A 20422-nucleotide genomic window follows, 5' to 3' on the forward strand; every position below is an offset into this window, starting at 1 on the left:
TCTCTCTCAAAATCAATCAATAACATTTTTTAAAAAGAATTAAAATAATCAATAATACTAACAATATTTAATATCACAAAGAAATAAATATAGGAATAGGTACAGGCTAATAAATTTCAAAAACTAGAAAATACAAAATGACAAAAGCTGGTACAAGAAAAAATAGGAAGCTTAAAGAGACCAAGGAACATTAAAGAAATTAAAATACATCAAATATCAGTCTCTAAAAAATTCTCCAGGTTTTGATGGTTTTATTTGTGAGATCTAATAAGGTTTCAAGGAATACATTCTTAAATACCCTCACAAGCTCAGAAAGAGGTTCAGAAATATAAGGGAAAGCTCATGTACACATGTGTACACCCAAGTGTGCACATGCACAGATGTGCACACACGCAGACACACACAGCTCAGCTCACCAATGGATGGGTCCTGGAAGACAAAGCTCTCTGCTAATGACCCATCTTGATTTAGATGCTTCAGCACCTTGTACACATCCACTAACTTTCCCAAGTCTTCCTTGTCTTTAGGTATTACAAGGTTCAGTGCATCTCTTTTCTCAGCCCAGCTATGGGATTTGTTGAGGGAAAAAAAATGAGAAAATAATAATAATTAATTCAAAATTAAGAGATTTTATAATAAATTTTAAAAGCACATCTCAAATATTGTGACTTTATTATGTACCAGGGCCTAGAATAAGGAATTAAAAACATTATGACCGGGCGCCTGGGTGGCTCAGTTGGTTAAGCGACTGCCTTCGGCTCAGGTCATGATCCTGGAGTCCCTGGATCGAGTCCCACATCGGGCTCCCTCCTCGGCAGGGAGCCTGCTTCTGCCTCTGACCCTCGCCCCTCTCATGTGCTCTCTCTCTCTCATTCTCTCTGTCTCAAATAAATAAATAAAATCTTTAAAAAAAAAAATTATGACCATTAATCTTCCCAACTATCAATACTTATCAAATATGAACACCTCCCCCACCTCCAATTATACAGATAAAACCAGCTCAGAGAAGTTAAGTTACATGACTTCCCGAAGTCATGCAATTGGTAAATAATAGAGTTAGGGTATAAGCTCAGGTAGGTGTAACCCCAAAACCAATGCTTTTAATCACTAAGCTATAATTGCCTCACAGATCAGCAAACACGTCAGCAAGATCTAGTTGAGTAAGTTGGGAAAGAAGATAAGTACATCCACACCCAGTCAGCTAGATATAATCTTTCTGAAGGAACCCTGCTAGTCTAGAATTTGGCAATTTTATTCCTATGACTTAGCCCCCAGAAAAAAAATCAGAAAGCATGCAAAGATGTTTTAACAAATTGTTCACTAAAGCATTTTCCATGTATTTAAAATGTTCAAGGAAAGGAAATTTATTAAATTATGACACAGCTACATAATAAAAAAATAGCACCCATTAAAATGATAAAGAAATCTGTATTCACTAACAGAATAGCATTAGCTACCAAGGCATTATTACGACCCAATTTTGGTTAAAACTTAATTTAACTAAATTTGGTTAAAAGAAATATATATATATTTTGGGTCAGTGTATGCAAAAAAAAAAAAAGTCTGTACACAGACATCATGATTATCTCCACTGGGTAGATTATGAATGCTTTTTACTGTCTTTATTCCTACATCTGTCATGTTGCTGCCAACCCTGCTCTCATGCTGGTAATCCCCTTCCAGCTTCCTGTGAAAACATGGAAACACAGCAATTTGCTTCAAGGAGAGCTAGAGCCATTCACTGTCCATGTACTGAATACTCTAAGGCTCTAAGCTAATCAAGGTGGTTCTGCCCTCCCTTGCCAGTGACTTGCTTCAGAATGGTCATGTAATGCAATTTAGGCTAGACATAAGCTTACTGGGAGATATCAGTAAAGATTTTTTCAATGTTACCAATAAAAGTAAGAGATGGCTCTTTGGCTATATATTGTGCTATGTCTAAACAGGACACCTAAAACTATTAAAGACATTTTGGTTGAAGAGAGTTAATCTGAGGAGAAGCAGATATGTTAACAGCAGCAAAAGAAGATAAAAACAACCTGAGTTCATAATATTGTTGAGCCTCTCGATCAACCAGCCCTAAAACTGCCTGAACTTGGGATTTTTCACATGTGACATTACATTTTCCTGTTCAAGTTATTACCTTCTGGGGCGCCTGGGTGGCTCAGTCAGATAAGTGTCTGCCTTCGGCTCAAGTCATGATCTCGAGGTTCTGGGATCAAGACCCGTGTTGGGCTCCCTGCTCAGGGGGGAATCTGCTTCTCCCTCTCCCTCTACCCCTCCCACCCCGCATGCTTGCTCTCTCTCTCAAATAAATAAAATCTTTAAAAAAAAAAAAAGTTATTACCTTTACCAAAAGTATCTCTAGCTACTTTAAAAATATTTCTATATAGCCTTAATTTTGTTTGCAAGGTGAATGCATGGTTTTCACATCTGTTTATCTGTTTACTGGTTGTTTTTTACTGCTCTAGCCTAGCTCCAAAAACCAGTGTCTAACACATGAAAAGTAATTCCTAAATATTTGCTGAATGTTAAGAACATGAATAAATGGGGCAGGCAGTGATGAAACCATTGTCATTGTTCCAAAATTACTTCTCAATCAAACTTATTTGAGAAACAATAAATTTCTCAAGGACTTTGAGGAAACTATCCAGGAGTCTTAACAGGTCAGGCAGCTGAGCTGACCAGGGAGAGTGCTGTGAATTGAGTTGTGATCAGACCCTAGAGAAGCAGCGAGGAGACACAGAGCCTGCCCTGGAGTCCTATGCAGCCAGCTGAAGAGGTGAGCACTCTTAGTAAAGTAACTGTCCCCTTCCCCCCAACCTCAAAAACCCTGGATTCATGCCCTAACTGTCCAGGTACTACCCATCACACCAGGGAGAATATATGGAACAGTTAACAATAGGGAAAGTCCAAAACAGGACTGGGCAAAATGAGCAACAGCGAAGTAAGCATGTGAAATGTCAAGTTCACATTTTTTGAGCATGAACAATCAAGGGCTAGGGCTAGGCAAGTGAGACAGCTTTCTAAGTCTTATCAAGCCTTTGAGCAGCCTAGATTTTACACAGACTCTAAAAATAGACCACAACTGGAAATACAAGTGCAAACAAAGGTTTCTAGGCAGAAGCTATACAAAGACAATTTCAAAACAGAAACTACTGGGGAAAGACTGATGAGATTAGACTGGCTAAAGTAGAGGGTGTGTGTAGGGGAGCAGCAGGATTTAAAGCTCCAAGTGGCTAGGGGCCACATAAAGAAGGGCCATAGCCTCCAACCTGCCCTAGCAACTCTTCCCTCACACTCTCACTGGAAAAGATGAGAAGGGCTGAAGCCAATCAGGGCAGATCGTAGGAACCAAAGTAACAGTAATTACTATCATTTTTAGGCAGAACTAAATTTTTGAATTACATCTTTAATAATTATACGTTTATTCATGTTTTCAGATTTGGTAATTTATATTTTTCTAAGCTATTTTATTTCATTTAACTTCTCAAAATTATCAGCATATAATTATATGCTAGATGTAATTATAGCATATAATCAGCATAAAATCCATTATTAATAAAAAAATTTTAGTTATGATAAAATACATATAAAGCTTACCATTTTAACCATTTTTAAGTGTACAGATCAGTAGAGTTACCTCTGTTCACACTGATGTGCAAACAATCTTTGCACATTTTTTACATCTTATTTTAAAAATGAAACTCTATTATCCATTGAACAACAATTCCCCATTTCCCTCTCTCCTGCTGGCCCCTGGAAAATACCATTCAACTTTCTGTATTTATGAATCTGACTATTCTATATACCTCATGTAAGTGGAATCATGCAACATAAATCTTTTTATGACTGGGTTATTTTACTTAGCATAATGTCCTCAAGGTTCATCCACATCATAGCATGTACCACATATAATTTCCTTCCTCTTTAAGGCTAAAAAACATACCACTGTAGTGAATACCATATTGTGTTTTATCCACTCATCTGCCAATGGACACTTGGATTCTTTCCACTTTCTGACTACTGTGGAATAATACTGCTAGGGAACGTGGGTATACAAATAAGTCTGTAAGACTCTGCCTATAGTTCTTTGGAATTGTTAGATCACATAGGAATTCTATTTTTAATTTTCTGAGGAACTGCCATACTGTTTTCCATGGGCGCTACACCATTTTACATTCCTACCAACAGAGCACACAGGTTCCAATTTCCTCACATCCTTGCAAATGTTTGTTATTTTCTGATTGTTTTATAGTTTTTTGTTTTTGTTTGTTTTTTAATAGCAGCCATCCTAATGCATGTGAGGTAGTATCTCACTATGGTTTCAATTTGCATTTCTGTAATGATTAGGGCATACTGGGCATATTTTCATAAGTTTGTTGGCCATTTGCATATCTTCTTTGCCTAAATGTCTATTCAAGTCCTTTGACCATTTTTGAATTAGGATGTTCATTTTTAAATTCATTATATGTATAGTTACGTCTCAATTTTTCCTTTTAATAATGCTTATTTGTATTTCTTCTTTTTTCTTGACCAACTCAGCCAGATGATTAGTTATTTTGTTAATGTTACAAACATTACTAACTTCTGGTTTTGAGGATTCTCTAAATTGTAACCACCCCCCTCCCCCGCCGCACTTCATTAATTTCTGCTTTATCTTAATTGTTTCCTTTCTTCTACTTTCTTGAGGGTTTTCTCTGTTGTTATTTTTCTAACTCTTTGATTTAGACACTGTAGAAATAGAAGACTGTAAGTCCCACAATTGCTAACTCAATGTGTCTACAAAAATATAAATGAACTCAGGGGTTGTTGGCAAGCCTCAGTTAACAGCATGAAAGAACTCTGAAAGCAAAGAAGACTCTTACAGATATTTTGAAAAGACAAATCATATTGTGATTACAGTTAATTAGATCAATAAGGAAAAGGTCTCCAAATCTTTATTATCTATTCTTACAAAGTTTAATTTATATCTATCCTTATTTTTTTTTTTTTTAGAGAGAGAGAGAGACAAAGTGTGAGCAGGGATGGGGCAGGAGCATAGGGAGAGGGAGAGAGAGAATCTTTTTTTTTTTTTTTTAAAGATTTTATTTATTTATTTGACAGAGAGAGACAAAGCGAGAGAGGGAACACAAGCAGGGGGAGTGGGAGAGGGAGAAGCAGGCCTCCCGCCGAGCGGGGAGCCTGATGTGGGGCTTGATCCCAGGACTCTGGGATCATGACCTGAGCCGAAGGCAGACACTTAACGACTGAGCCACCCAGGGGCCCCAGGGAGAGAGAGAATCTTAAGCAGACTCCCTGCCCAGCACAGAGCCCCATGTGGGGTTTGATCTCACGACCATGAGATCATGACCTGAACTGAAATCAAGAGTTGGACGCTTAATTGACTGAGCCACCCAGGTCCCCTTATCTTTATTCTTTATCTTGTCATTATATGTAATCAAGGTTCTAAGTCATGATGAAATGCTTGTTATAATTCCAAAATATATTTAATTTATAACTTTGAGTCTATACGTGTTTGCTATAGCAAAGGAAGTTTTTTTTGTTGTCATTAAAGATTTTATTTATTTATTTGACAGAGAGAGACACAGCGAGAGAGGGAACACAAGCAGGGGGAGTGGGAGAGGGAGAAGCAGGCTTCCCACAGAGCAGGGAGCCCAATGCGGGGCTCGATCCCAGGACCCTGGGATCATGACCTGAGCCAAAGGCAGACACTTAACAACTGAGCCACCCAGGCGCCCCGCAAAGGAAGATTTAAAAAAATAATTGTATAGAAAAGGTGTATGCTCATTAAAGATGTAAACTGCGTTTGTCATAAGAGATTGATTTTCTTTCTGATAATAAAAATAAAAATCATTTTAAACATTCAAACCATAGGGGCTCCTGGGTGGCTCAGTCAGTTAAGCACCTGACTCTTGATTTCGGCTCAGGTCATGATCTCAGGGTTGTGAGATCTGAGTACCACATGAGGCTCCAAGCTCAGCCGGAAGTCTGCTTGAGAATTTCCTCTCTCCCTCTTCCTCTCCCTCTGCCCCTCTTCCTGCTGGCGCTCTCTCTTTTTCTAAAATAAATAAATAAATATTTTTTTAAAAATTTAAAACATAAAGGGACGCCTGAGTGGCACAGTCGGTTAAGCGTCTGCCTTCGGCTCAGGTCATGATCCCGGGGTCCTGGGATCGAGCCCCGCATTGGTCTCCCTGCTCAGCGGGAAGCCTGCTTCTCCCTCTTCCACTCCCCCTGCTTGTGTTCCCTCTCTCGCTGTGTCTCTATGTCAAATAAATAAATAAAATCTTTAAAAAAATAAATAAAATTCAAAACATAAAGAGGACATTAATCCTTGTAAAACCAACTTTATAGTTAAAAAATAAAGTGATTACAGCATTTGAACCTTAAAATACAATGCAAATTTTCCTCTACTTAACAAAACTTAGTTCATTCTAGTTTTCTTCCTTTGTAATTTAGGAATTTAAGGATGTAAATGTCATTCTAAAACAATCTAGATGCATCTCAACGTTTGATATATAGTATTTTTATTATATTCATTTCACTCTAAATATTTTCTAATTTCTATGATGGTATCATTACTGACTCATTAGCTAATTATATGAATATTTCAATTTTTTTTTAAGATTTTATTTATTTATTTGACAGAGAGAGACACAGCGAGAGAGGGAACACAAGCAGAGGGAGTGGGAGAGGGAGAAGCAGGCTTCCCGCAGAGCAGGGAGCCCAATGCGGGGCTCGATCCCAGGACCCTGGGATCATGACCTGAGCCGAAGGCAAATGCTTAATGACTGAGCCACCCAGGCACCCCGAATATTTCAAATTTTTTAAACACAAACTTACTTTTTTTATTTTCCAAGTTCATAGAATGGTCATCAGAGAACATGGTCTGCTTGATAACCTACTCTTAAAGCTGAAGTTTGTCTTAAGGCCTAGTGTGTGGAGAATTTTTTTTTAATGTTATATGCACTGGAAATGAACATACAGGATTCTGTAGGTGTTCATTATGCATTGTGCTGCTCAAATCATATATAACTTTAACGTGTTTTGATTTGCCTGATCTATCAAGGGCTGTGTATGTATATTAAAATATCCCACAATAATTATGGCTTTATCATTTCTTGCCAGTAATTTTAGAAATATATGTTTTAGTATTTCTATGCTACATTACAATACCTAAACAAGTTTAGTATTCCTAAAATCATTATTTGCCTTAAATATCATTTTATCTGATACTAATCTGCTATACTGGTATGGTCTTTGGTGATGAACAAAAATTCCAGACTGACTGGTTACATTAAGACTATGTTTCTGGGGGTGACTGGCTGGCTCGGTAGAGCATGCAATTCTTTTTTTCTTTTTTTAAGATTTATTTATTTATTTGAGAAAGAGAGAGAGCATGCATGCACGCACAAGCAGAGGGGAGGGGCAGAGTGAGAGGGAGAAGCAGACTCCCCATTGAGCAGGGAGCCTGACACAGGGCTGGATCCCAGGACTCTGGGATCATGACCTGAGCCGAAAGCAGATGATTAATTGACTGAGCCACCCAGGCACACTGAGCATGCAATTCTTGATCTCAGGGTCATGAGTTCAAGTCCCATGTTGGGTATAGAGATTACTTAAAAAATAAAAATCTTTACGGGCACCTGGTTGGCTCAGTTGTTGAGCAACTGACTCTTAATTTCAGCTTAGGTCATGATTTTAGGGTCATGGGACTGAGTCCTTCGTCCGACTCCAAGTTTAGTGACAAGTCGACTTGAGATTCTCTCTCTCTTCCCTCTGCCCCTCCCCCTGCTCATGCGCACGCACATGCTGTCTCTCTCTCAAAGTAAATAAATAAAATCTATTAATAAATAAAATCCTTTTTTTAAGATTTTATTTATTTATTTGACAGAGAGAGACACAGCGAGAGAGGGAACACAAGCAGGGGGAGTGGGAGAGGGAGAAGCAGGCTTCCCGTGGAGCAGGGAGCCTGATGCAGGGCTCGATCCCAGGACCCTGGGATCATGACCTGAGCCGAAGGCAGTCACTTAACCAACTGAGCCACCCAGGTGCCCCAATAAATAAAATCTTAAAAAAAAACTATGCTTCTGGGGGTCGTTAAAACTGCAGTGACATTATGTATTAAGCCCTGGTTTGGGGACTCAGCCTAAGTGACCCCATTTGGGGCCGTGGGGCCGTGTGTGGTGCTTTTTTTTTTTTTTTTAGGATTTATTTATTTATTTGAGAGGGAGACAGAGTGAGGGAAGGGACGGGGGGGGCGGAGACGGAGAGAGAGAATCCTCAAGCAGACCCCCTGCTGAGTGCGGAGACTGAAAGAGGCTCGATCCCAAGACCCCGAGGTCATGACCTGAGCCAAAATCAAGAGTCGGTTGTTTAACCGACTGAGCCAACAAAGCACCCCATTTTTTTTAAAGATATATTTATTTGAGAGAGAGAGCATGCGGTGGTGGGGGGAGCGGGGAGAGGACAGAGAGAGAGAGAATCTGAAGCTGACTCCGCACTGAGCAAGGAACCCCATGCAAGGATTGATGATCTCACAGCCCTGAGCTCATGACCTAGGCCGAAACCAAGATTCAGATGTTCAGTGGACTGCGCTCCTAGGTGCCCTATTGCTTTAACAATCGAATTGTGTTGTTTTCCTATGTCTTCTATTTCTCTTTTATGTGTTTAATTATTTAAAAACTACTCGTCTTGGGGTACCTGGGTGGCTCAGTTGTTAAGCCTCTGCCTTCAGCTCAGGTCATGATCCCAGCTTCCTGGGATCATGCCCCGCATCAGCTCCCTGCTCAGCAGGGAGCCTACTTCTCCCTCTCCCACTCCCCCTGCTTGTGTTCCGTCTCTCGCTGTGTCTCTCTCTGTCAAATAAATAAATAAAATCTTTAAAAATAAATAAATAAATACTCATCTTTTAAGTGTCTACAGTTCTTGAGGCACCTGGGTGGCTCATTCAGTTAAGTGTCCCAACTCTTGATTTTTTTTTTTTAATTTTTATTTATTCATGAGAGACACAGAGAGAGAGAGGCAGAGGGAGAAGCAGGCTCCCAAGGAGCAGGGAGCCCGATGTGGGACTCAATCCCAGAACCCTGAGATCATGACCTGAGCCGAAGGCAGACGCTTAACCATCTGAGCCACCCAGGCACTCGTAACTCTTGATTTCTGCTCAGGTCATGATCTCAGGGTCCTGAGATTGAGCCCCACATCGGGTTCTGTGCTGGTCATGGAGCCTGCTTAAGATTCTCTCTCTTCTTCTCCCTCTGCCCCTCTGCCCCTACCTCACCACCCACCCCCATGTGTGCTCTCTCTCTAAAAAAATAAAAAATAAAAATAAGTGTCAACAGTTCTTGGGGCTCTAATATTAATGTTGCTTTCTATTGTTTCTGCTAACAGTTACAGTGAATTGTTTTTGTAATTTAGAATTGTGAACATCTTCAGGAGGGCCTCTGTGGTCTGGATTTAAAGTATGTCCCTTCAGAGATTTGCCTTTACTTCTACTAGAGCAACCTAGAGGACCATGTTCATGTCTGGAAACAGAGAAGGGCAGAGTCCTAGGCAAACTGTAGGACTAACAGATTACCTTTACCTTATCATTATAGATAGTTTGGCTTCATCCAAAAGGATATATTCTTTCAGGGGCTGGACCAGTTGTTCTTCCACAGAAACTAAGCCAGCCATGTGCCCTGCAAGAGGACAGAAGAAAGGGCCAGTCAGAACTGGACAGATGACTTCCCAGCTTACTTCACTGGGACAAAAGTGCCAATGAAAGAGGCAGGTCCCCTGAGCCAGGAGAGAGTCAGCTTTTTCTCAATCACTGGGTCTCACTGGTTAAGGAGATCTCATAGTTCCATTATTCTATCCTTCAGCTCCAAGAAAAGAGATATAGGAACTCCACAGGGATATTAACAACTGTAGCCAATCAGTGATCTCTGTCATTAGGGAGGGACCTTTATTTCATCCTTTTACCCTATGGGTAATCTTGTCTTGTAAGCTTGGAAACCATGGGGGAGAAAACCATTTAAACACAGAGGAATAAACTCTGAAGTTTGAGGTGATGAAGAAAAACAGCAGAAAGGACTTTCAGGCCATAAAATGTACTCTGCCCACAATCAATGACGTTCCACAAGAAGTGTTTGAACATTCCCAAAGGCCCTGACAATATCTACACCCCACAAGAAGAAAATACACCACAAACACCTGTTTCCCAGAAAAAAACCTTTGGTCTGTTGAGGTTCAGGCCCCTAATGGCCTCTACAAGGAAAAGTATTAATGTCTGAAAACTCCTTTCTCACTGTGTTCTAGTTGCAAGTAAACTTATTGGTGAGATTTTTCCACCCTGATAGAAAACAAGCAGGCTAATTCCTGAGCTGGGAACTAAGAATCATTTGTGGAGAATACTACCTTCCCTGGGCCATACCAACAGATGTGAAGATCTCAGCCCATGTGCAGCCCAGGAAACCAAACCAGGCCATCACTATCATGGACGTGGAGTTTCATGATCCCAGACGTCAGCATCTGCAAGGCATTTAATAACATTCACTGGACCACTACAGTTAAAAAAGAAAAAACTGACTAATATGAGGAGACTAATACAAATGCACGAACATGTGCAAACACACCCAACACAAACCAAAGTAATTGACTTGCAGTATAATAGCTTAAGGAACCTATTTTATTATATGCTCATAGACAACCAAGCAGTAGAGTAGAGCAATGAGTTGGAAAGGAACCAGACATCAGTAAAGAAGTATATTAACACCAGGATGATCTGCTAAGAATCACAAGTTAAGCAAACTATGAATTTTGGAACTAAACAGTTCAGTCCAGAAAGGAAGTGATCAAAGCTGAGCACACAATTTATAACAAAGCCAAGTTCAAACAAACAATTAACTGGTCAAAAATGATATCAAAAACGACAGAACTCAACAAGAAAAATAAGCTACCACAGACGAGGCATAATTTTAGATTTCACAACTCAGTTGTCTCTATTTAAATATGGTCCCTGAGGTCAAAGAGAGAGGAGCATGTCCTGGAAAGTTATAGATCCCTCTGGGAGCATAAGCAAGAATATGCATGAGTGAGCACATAACAAAAAAGCTATATATTCAGACTCAGGAGACATACAACATTTACTTTTTGTTTTTCGGGGTTTTTTTTTTTTAAGATTTTATTTATTTATTTGAGGGGAGGGAGGAGCATGAACAGGGGGAGGGGCAGAGGGAGAGGGAGAAGCAGACTCTCCGCTGAGCAGGGAGCCTGACACAAGGCTCAATCCCAGGACCCTGGATCATGACCCGAGCCAAAGGCAGATGCCCAACTGACTAAGCCACCCAGCCACCCCTAACATTTACTTTTTGAAGGACAAATCTCTTCATTAGTAAAATGATATATCTACCTATCATGATCTTTAAGGCCACCTCTACTTCCAAACAATTCATATGATATTTATCACATCTTGCCTCAAAAAAGAAATATAATATAGGTATATATTGTTGTAACTCTGGAGTAAAATAGCTTTCCCATTTACTAGCTGTGATGCTTTGAGCAAGTTGATTTGCCTTTTGAAGTTGTTTTTTATTCCGCAATGTGCTTAGCATAGGATGAAGATTAAATAATAGATGTAATGTGACTGGCACATACTCATCATTCTATTAAAGATAACTACAGCCATTACTGTTTCAGAAACATAAAACATAAAAAGTAAAAAGCATCTGCTTTTTTCTTATGTTGCTATGTTTGCCCAGATTCTGCCCTTGGTCTGTTTCTCCTTCTCTATCCTTTTAGTATAATAGTAACTAACATTTATTGGTGGTTACCAGTGTTCTACATATTCTGCTTATATAACCTCATTTAATCCTTGCAACAGTTCCATGAGGGTAGGACCTCTTAATTTCACTCTTCAATAAATGTGGAAACTGAGCATAGAGAGATTAAGTAACCTGCCCAAGGTCACACAGCCAGTAAAGTGTCAAAGCCAGACAATATGGCTTTCAAGTTCACGTTCTTAACTACTATGTCAAAGCTACCTCAACTAGCATACCTAAGCAGATAATTCCCGCATCTAGTATTCTGGTGCTTTGGACCAACATTTCAAAACAAGGCTAAAGCCAGGAGGGTGTTAGAACCAGCCAATGGAATTTCTGTCCCTATGGGTTCAGCCCCAATGGTAAAAGCTGCAATGACAAAAAGTGCTATATTTGTAAAACCAGTCGGTAGTGACACAGTGAGGCTCCTGCTAAGCAGTACTCTAAGATGAATTATGTCAAACACCAATGACACACATCCTTCCTATGGTAGAAGACTTTTCTATACCCACTTAGCCTTGTTCCCATCCTCTGGAGGGTAGCTAACATTTACTGTGTGGTTACTACTTTTGAAATTGAGTCTACAAAAAGACAATTACCTCACCAAGGTAACACAGAGTTGAGAATACAGGATGTAAGACATAAGTCTTTAAAGTCTAAGCACTGAGCACTTTGTACCTGGTATCAGAATGTATTTTAAATATCCCCATTGCACTCCACTCAACCTGTTCACCCAAAAAGCCATGGAATCATCTTTGACTTCTCTTTTCCTTTCATGATACACATGCAATCCCTTACCTGTCTCTACTATGTGTACCAAATGCAATAATTTCTTATTACTTTCACCACTACCACTCTCATCCAAGCTACTATAGCCTCTCTCCTGAATGAATGCAATAGTGCCTTAGCAGTGCTTTCTTCTACCTTGCCCCGTCTGTAGTCTATTCTGGACAAATGAACCAGAAGTGATCCTTCATGGTCTCATTCACAGGAAAATCCTGAAGTCCTTGCCCCAGACTGCAAGGTCCTTCATGCTCTGGCATCTGGCTACTTCATCTACTAAACCTCCCCACCCTTGCTTGTCCACTCCATTGACAGTGACCTTTCCTTTACTGTTCCTCAAAAACACCAACTATTCTCCATCCCTAGGTAGTTTATATTTATTATTACTTCTGCTTGAAATGCTTTTCTTTATTGCATTCAGGACTCTACTCAAAAGTCACTTACCAAAAAAGGACATCCCTCCTGTTTCTGTATAAAATACCAGACTCCAACATTTTCTATCCCCTTTGGCTGCTTTATTTCTCTTCACAGAAGATACTCAGAAATAACTTCTCTTCTTGTCTTCTATAAAAATCTAAGTGAGACCATGCTCAGAGCTTATAGAAGCGTAACTTCTGAAAACAGGAAAAAAAAGGTTGGTAAAGGGAGGAAAAAGACAAAAGTCTGGTTAAGAGAACTGAGTACTACACTCACGAACAAGAAAGAATTAGAGCTCAGAATTGATGGTTCTGCGGTAGCAAAGAGTACCAGGATTCCCACTCTCCAGATTGCTGAACCCCAATGTGGCAAAGAAGCAGAAAATTGTGATCTTTTAACAAAACACTGTATACGTGAACAAACATCCACATACTATCAGCAATGATCACGATGAAGTCAAAGATAAGAAGTGTTCCTTCTATTTTCTGGGGTCCTTGTTATACTTTACCACATAGACTGTGGTAGGAAATTTGCAGAGGACAGAGTCCCCATGATGACCAAGAGTAAATTTCTCACCAGCACAGCAGGGAAGAGGCTCTAAGTCTGATTTTATTTGAATTAATAAAAATTTTCAAAATATACTACTTCTTGCTTAGCAGGATTTTGTCAAGGGCTCGCTGTGCCTCCTAGATCTGGGTTTCTGTTTCCTTCCCCAAACTCAAAAAGTTCTCAGTTTTTATTTCTCCAAATAAATTTTCTGCCCCCTTTTCTCTCTCTTCTCCTTCTGGGATCCCTTTAATGCTAATGTTTTTATGCTTGATAGTGTCACTGAATTCGCTTAAACTATTTTCCTTTTTTATTACTATTTTTCTCTCCTCTATTCAGCTTGATTTGTTTTCCATTACTCTGTTCTCCAGGATGCTGATCCATTTCCTGCTTCCTATAGTCTACTATTTATTCTATCCAGTGTTATTTTTCATTTTAATTATTGAGTTCATCTCTGAATGGTTCTTTTTTATGCTTTCTATCCCTTTGTTAAGGGTCTCACTGAGGTCCTCCACTCTTCTCAAGTCCACTGAGTATCTTTATGACTACTATATTAAATACCCTATCAGGCATATTACTTATCTCTGTTTCATTTAGGTCTTTTGCTGTGATTTTGTCCTGTTCTTTCATTTGGGACATATTCTTCTGTCTCCATATTTTGTCTAAATCTCTTGGTCTGTTTCTATGTGTTAGGAAAGTTAGCTGCAACTCCTGATCTTGAAAGTAGTGACCTTATGAAAAAGAAACCCTGTAGTGTCCTGCAGGGCAATGTCCCCTGTTCACCAGAACCTGGTGTTTTAGGGGTGTCTCCTATGTGTGTGTTGCCTGAGCCCTACTGTTGTGGCTGAGCCATATTTGCCTTCAGTCCAGTCATCTGCCATGGTTCTCTTTGCCTGCTGTGGGCAGAGTCTGGACCCTGTGTTAATGGGCCAGTCTAAGGCCACCTTGGGTTTGAGTTGGGTCAGACTAGGCATTTGTCAGACCTCCAGTAAAACTAAACTGCATGGTGCTCTCACTGTATTGTCCCCTGAGAAGCTTTCATTGATGAGTAGGGCCTCCAGTCAGACCAGTTGTCTGCTCCCAGCCCACTGTTGGGGTTGCAGTTGAACTAGTGTGTGTGGTTTTCTTCCACTCTCCCTTGGGCAACAGCCAATTTGGGGTGACACTGACTTCTGTTGGGCCTGCTTGCATACTGCCATGCTCATGTGGCCCTGCTATGGACAGACTCCTGTGAGCGTGCACAGCCACAGAAGAGCATGGGAATGGGACCTGTTACCAAGCTAGATGGAGAGTGTTCATGCTAAACTGGTTCCTGTCCATATATAGGCTGGGGGACAGGAGAAGGAAATGGCACCCACCAGCTCTTGTGTTCCTGGAGAATTCTCCTAAAGATCCCTGCCCCTCCAGCACATGCTCTGAGATTAGTAAACAAATCTCCCTCCCATATACCCCAGGCATTTTCAAACTGCTGCTTCAGCAGGGCTGTTTGTTATGCTGCTTTTTAAGGAAGGGGTTCAGTTTCCTCTCATCCTCCAGCTCTCCCAGAGCTGAGCCCACTGATTTTTAAAGTTCCAAGTGTTAATCCCCACTGATTGTAAGAAGTCAGAAGTTAAGCCCCTTTGGTTTTCAAAGCCAAATCGTATATGAATTTGTCTTCCCCATGAGGGTCCCTCATGTCTGGGGTTCCTGGTGGGGGGTCTGTTCCTCTCCACACCTGCAGTGTCCCTCTCTCTCTCCCTAGGGATAGTCCTGCAGATCAGTTTGGCTCAGGACCGCGTCTCCACCCTTTCTATTCTCTTTGATGTGGCCTCTTCTCTACATTTAGTTGTGGAGAGTCTGTCTTGCCAGTTTGGGTCATTTTCTGGGCTATTTACACTGATGGGGGTATTATCTAGTTGTATCTGTGGGATGAGATGGGCCTAGGATCTTCCCATTCAACCATCCTCCCTGGAAGTCCCAAAGCACATTTTGAATGAAATACAAACTCCTGATTGTAGTCGTCAAGACTCTACATGGCCTTGTCCTTTTTTAGCAATCTAACCTCATCTGCCCCCATTCCCCTTTCTCCCTGTGTACCACACTTCTCTTTTAGTTCTTCAAAAATGTCAAGCTCTCTTATAGCTCAGTTTGTTCCCTTTACCTACAATGCTATTTCCCTTCCTCTATTCCCACTCTGATTCCTTTTAGTCCTTAGGTCTCAGCTTATATTTCACTGTCACAAAGAGGCCTTCCTTGAACATCCTATCTGAAACTCTCCTGCCCCAAGATTCTCCATCACTCTACCTCTTTGATTTCTCTTAGCAAAAGGCAGAGTTTTTCAGTTTGAATAAATAAAACAAGATCCAAATACATACTGCATACAAAAGACACCCTTAAAATTCAAATTATCTAAGACAATTTTGAAAGTATAAGAAAAGTAAAAGATAAATCATTCAAACAGCAATCACAAGAGAGCTGGAATGGCTATATTAATACCTGACAGGATAGATTTGAAAACAGGAAGTAGCACTAGAGACAAAAAGGAATATTTCGGAGCATGTGGGTGGCTCAGTCAGTTAAGCATCTGCCTTCAGCTCATGATCTTGGGGTCCTGGGATCAAGCCCCATGTCAGGCTCCCTGCAGAGAGTCTGCTTCTCCCTCTCCCTCTGCCCCTCTTCCCAATGCCCCCACTTGTGTTCTCTCTCTCTCTCACTCTCTCTCAAATAAATAAATAAAATCTTAAAAAAAGGAGTATTTCATAATATAAAAAGGGTCAATATATCAGAAAGATATCATAGTTATAAATATACAAACTTAAAGACAGCCCCAAATACATGAAGCAACAACGTCATGACACAGATACTTCAGCAACAGCTGGATATCTGAAGATCTCATTCTTAATAACTGATCTAACACTACGCAGAAAATCAGCAAGAATATAAGATTTGAACAATGTTACTGAAGAGTAGCAGAATATGTTCCCCCAAAATATGCCATTTTGGCATAAGAACTATTGTGAGCTAAAGACACTTGAAAAACAGCAGATGCAAGAAAGGCACTCTGACCTTTCCTTTTCTTCCTGAAAGCAATAGATAAAACTCCTATGGGAAAGATGCCCTTCCTATTTCAGGAAGAAAAAAAAATTCTTATCATCAAAGACAATGAGTAGAGGCCTAGACAAATCTATACAAACAGACCTTGTTAAAGTAACTCTCACCTTCTGTTAGTCTTCCACTTATTTGGGTACTTTTCCACAACTGCTACTCTTTGTTCAACCTGGTATAAAAGCACTTGATCCCATCCACGTCTGGGGTCCTTATTTCCCCATGGGGGCTCCCAAGTACATGTTAAACTCTGTTTTTCTCCTGTTAATCTGTTTTATATCAATATAACTCTCAGGCCCAGACAGAGACCATAGAGAGTAGAAGTGAAGTTTTGCTTCCTCTACAATATCAATCAGTTTGACCTGACATCTATAAAATATTCCACCAAACAGCACTAGAATACACATTCCTTTCAAGATCACACAAAGCATTCTCCAGGATAGTTCACAAGCTGAATCATAAAATAAGTCTCAAAAAATTTAAAAAACATTTAAATCATACAAAGTATGCATTTCAATCACATGAAATTATTAGTATTTTTTAAAGATTTTATTTATTTGACAGAGAGCAAGAGCACAAGAAGGAGAAAGAGGCAGAGGGAGAGGGAGAAGCAGGCTCCCTGTGGAGCAGGGAGCCTGATGCAGGGCTTGATCTCAGGACCCTGGGATCATGACCTGAGTGGAAGGCAGATGCTTAACTGACTGAGCCACCCAGGCACCCGGAATTATTATTTTTTAAAAGATTTTATTTATTTGAGAGACAAAGTGAGCATGGGGGGGAGGGGCAGAGGAAGGGGGAAAAGCAAAGTCCCCACTGAGCAGGCAGCCCAACTCGGGGCTCAATCCCAGGACCCCCAGGTGGCCCAATCACATGAAATTAAATTAATAACTAAAAAAAATAGCAAAAACTCCTGGACATCCTCAAATATTTGGAAACTGAAAAACATACTTCTAAAAACCCATTGGTCACAGAAGAATTTGCAATGGAAACTAGAAATACTTTGAACTTATTGAAAACAAAAATAAAATACGTCAAAATTTATAAGATGTAGCTTAAAACAATACTTGAAAGGAAATTTATAGCTTTAAGTGCTTCTATCAGAAAAGTCTCAAATCAATAACCTAAGCTTCCACCTTAAGAAACTAGAAAAAGGGCAAATTAAACTAATCAAAGCAAGCAGAAGAAATGAAATAAGCAGAGCAGAAAGCAATGAAAGAGAAAACAGAAAATAAAGGAACCCAAAAGTTAAAGATAGATTAGATGGTCAGAAAGACAGACACATATGCACAAACATACAGGAACAAAAGAAAGAACAGCACTACTGACCATGCAAGAATGTTAGGGATTATAAGGAAATATTATAAACATCTTCATGCCAACAGAGCAGACAACTTTGATAAATGAGAAAATCCTAAAACTCTAGAATCCTAGAAGGTACAATTACCAAGCCAAACTCAAGAAGGTATAAAAAATCTGAGAAAAACCTGAAAACATGGTGGAGTAGGAGGATCTTAAGCTGATCTCCCATGAATACACTTAGATAACAGCCACATCACTGTAACTAACCCAGATAACAAACCTAGGACTGGCAGAACAGACTCTCCACATTCAATCATAAAGAGGAGACCACGTCGGGGGGGGGGGGGGGGGGGGGGGAATGGTAGGAAGGGTGGAGTCCCAGTCAAGAACCAAAGTATCATATGAGACCAACCACAAACTCAAGGGACAGCACAACCATGGAGAATGGAAAGGAACAAAGCCCATATCAGGGACCCCAGAAATAGGAGACCTAGAGATAGGGAAGACAAGTCCCCATAACACTTGGCTTTGAGAACCAGAGGGGCTTATCTTCTTGAGCTTTTACTGTCAGGAGGGCTTAACACCAGAAGTTTTAAAAATCAGTAGGCTCAGCTCTGGGAGAGTCAGAGGACAAAAGGAAACAGTCTCCACCCTTTAAAGAAACAGCACAACAAACACCCCACTGAGATATAGCAAAGGACAGCAGTTTAAAAAGTGTCTGGGTTGGGGTACCTGGGTGGCTCAGTCGTTAAGCGTCTGCCTTCGGCTCAGGTCATGATCCCAGGGTCCTGGGATCGAGTCCCACATCGGGCTCCCTGCTCAGCAGGAAGCCTGCTTCTCCTTCTCCCACTACCCCTGCTTGTGTTCCCTCTCTCGCTGTCTCTCTCTCTCTGTCAAAATAAATAAATAAAATCTTTAAAAAAAAAAAAAGTGTCTGGGTTATATGGGAAGAAGACTGACTTACTAATCTCAGAACTGTGGTGGAGGAGCAGCAATCTTTAGGAGACTGGTTCTCCAGGAACAAAAGAGCTGGTGAGCGTCATTTCTCTCCCCAAACCTCACCCTCCAGTCTAGATACTCAGACACCTGTGGGAACCAGTGTGAACACTCTCCACCTACCTTCTTTTTTTTTTTTTAATTTTATCTATTTATTTGAGAGAGAGAGAGAGAGCGGGAACACAAGCAGGGGGTGTGAGAGAGAGAGAAGCAGGCTTCCCGCCGAGCAGTGAGCCTAATATGGGGCTCGATCCCAGGACCCTGGGATCGTGACCCGAGCTGAAGGCAGACACTTAACGACTGAGCCACCCAGGCGCCCCTCTCCACCTACCTTCTAACACCCTGTGCCCTCCTCCCACATTCTCCTGCAGACTAGCCCCATCCAACCCACCCCTCTCAGCAAGAATACCTACAAAGCATCTCATTCTGTAAGCAGACTTGGCAGTAGCCAGCAACACTTTAAAGTGACTCTTCCCCTAGGGAGAGAAGAAGATAACCACATATACCAGTTCAAATGCAGCCCCAGCAATGGGCTGGAAGCACACACCTGATCTGACTGCCAGCCCACCACCAACAAAAATCTCACAGGAGACAGCACAAAAAGAAAGCCCTTTGGTTCAGGGTCACTGAAATCCCAACAGACAGACTGGGAGGAGACATCTTGTCTGACTGCAGGCTCCACCCACCAACAAAAGCCTTCCAGGGGACAAAGTAGGGAGCCTGCCCTGCAATTCCAGGTGACTGCAGCTCTAGAAAACAGGTCAAGGGCAAGCATCTGCTCTAAAGCAACCACAAGCCCAAGATGGCCCCAGAATTGCCTTTAACCACACAGAGACCAAACCCTGCCCACAACAGGTTAAGAGGACAACTGCAGCCAAACAGACTGAAGGCAAACACAGCTCAAACGTAACAGTAGGACACATGCAAAACACATAGGGGACACCCATGATGCATCAGGTCTGGTGAACAGGGGATATTGCAAAGCAGAGCACTACAGTACCTCTTCTTTATAAAGCCACTACTTTCAAGATGAGGAGACACAGCTGATATAGAATCCAGAGTAATGATCATAAAGATACTTACTGGACTTGAGAAAAAAGTAGAGGATCTTAGTGACCCTTCTGACAAAAAGATACAAAATTAAAAAGAACCAATCAGAGATGAGAACTCAATAACTGAAGTTTAAAATACACTTGAGGTGGGGCACCTGGGTGGCTCAGTTGGTTAAGCATCTGCCTTCGGCTCAGGTCATGATCCTAGAGTCCTGGGATCAAGCCCCGCATCAGGCTCCCTGCTCACTGGGGAGCCTGCTTCTCCCTCTCCCTCTGCCTGTCGTTCCCCCTGCTTATGCTCTCTTTATCTCAAATAAATAAAATCTTAAAGAAATAAAATAAAATACATTCAAGGGAATAAGTAATAGACTAGAGGAAGCACAAGAACAAATCAGAACTGGAAGACAGAGTAATGGAAAGCAACCAAACTGAACAGCAAAG

General features: G+C 40.9%; 1 long non-coding RNA gene across 1 annotated transcript; it reads right to left on the reverse strand.

Annotated features, from left to right (window-relative positions):
- Positions 1 to 265: 265 nt before the first annotated feature.
- On the reverse strand, positions 266 to 13047 carry LOC123852442 (uncharacterized). Its single transcript, XR_010412877.1, has 4 exons — positions 13032 to 13047; positions 10418 to 10515; positions 9587 to 9683; positions 266 to 565 (listed from the first exon to the last, which is right to left on the reverse strand). It is a non-coding gene; the product is annotated as an uncharacterized LOC123852442 (long non-coding RNA).
- Positions 13048 to 20422: the final 7375 nt, after the last annotated feature.

This window comes from Mirounga angustirostris, unplaced genomic scaffold (assembly GCF_029215605.1).
Source record: "Mirounga angustirostris isolate CCGP_5_RB_7025 unplaced genomic scaffold, mMirAng1.0.hap1 SCAF_7, whole genome shotgun sequence".
Taxonomy (NCBI): Eukaryota; Metazoa; Chordata; class Mammalia; order Carnivora; family Phocidae; genus Mirounga; species Mirounga angustirostris.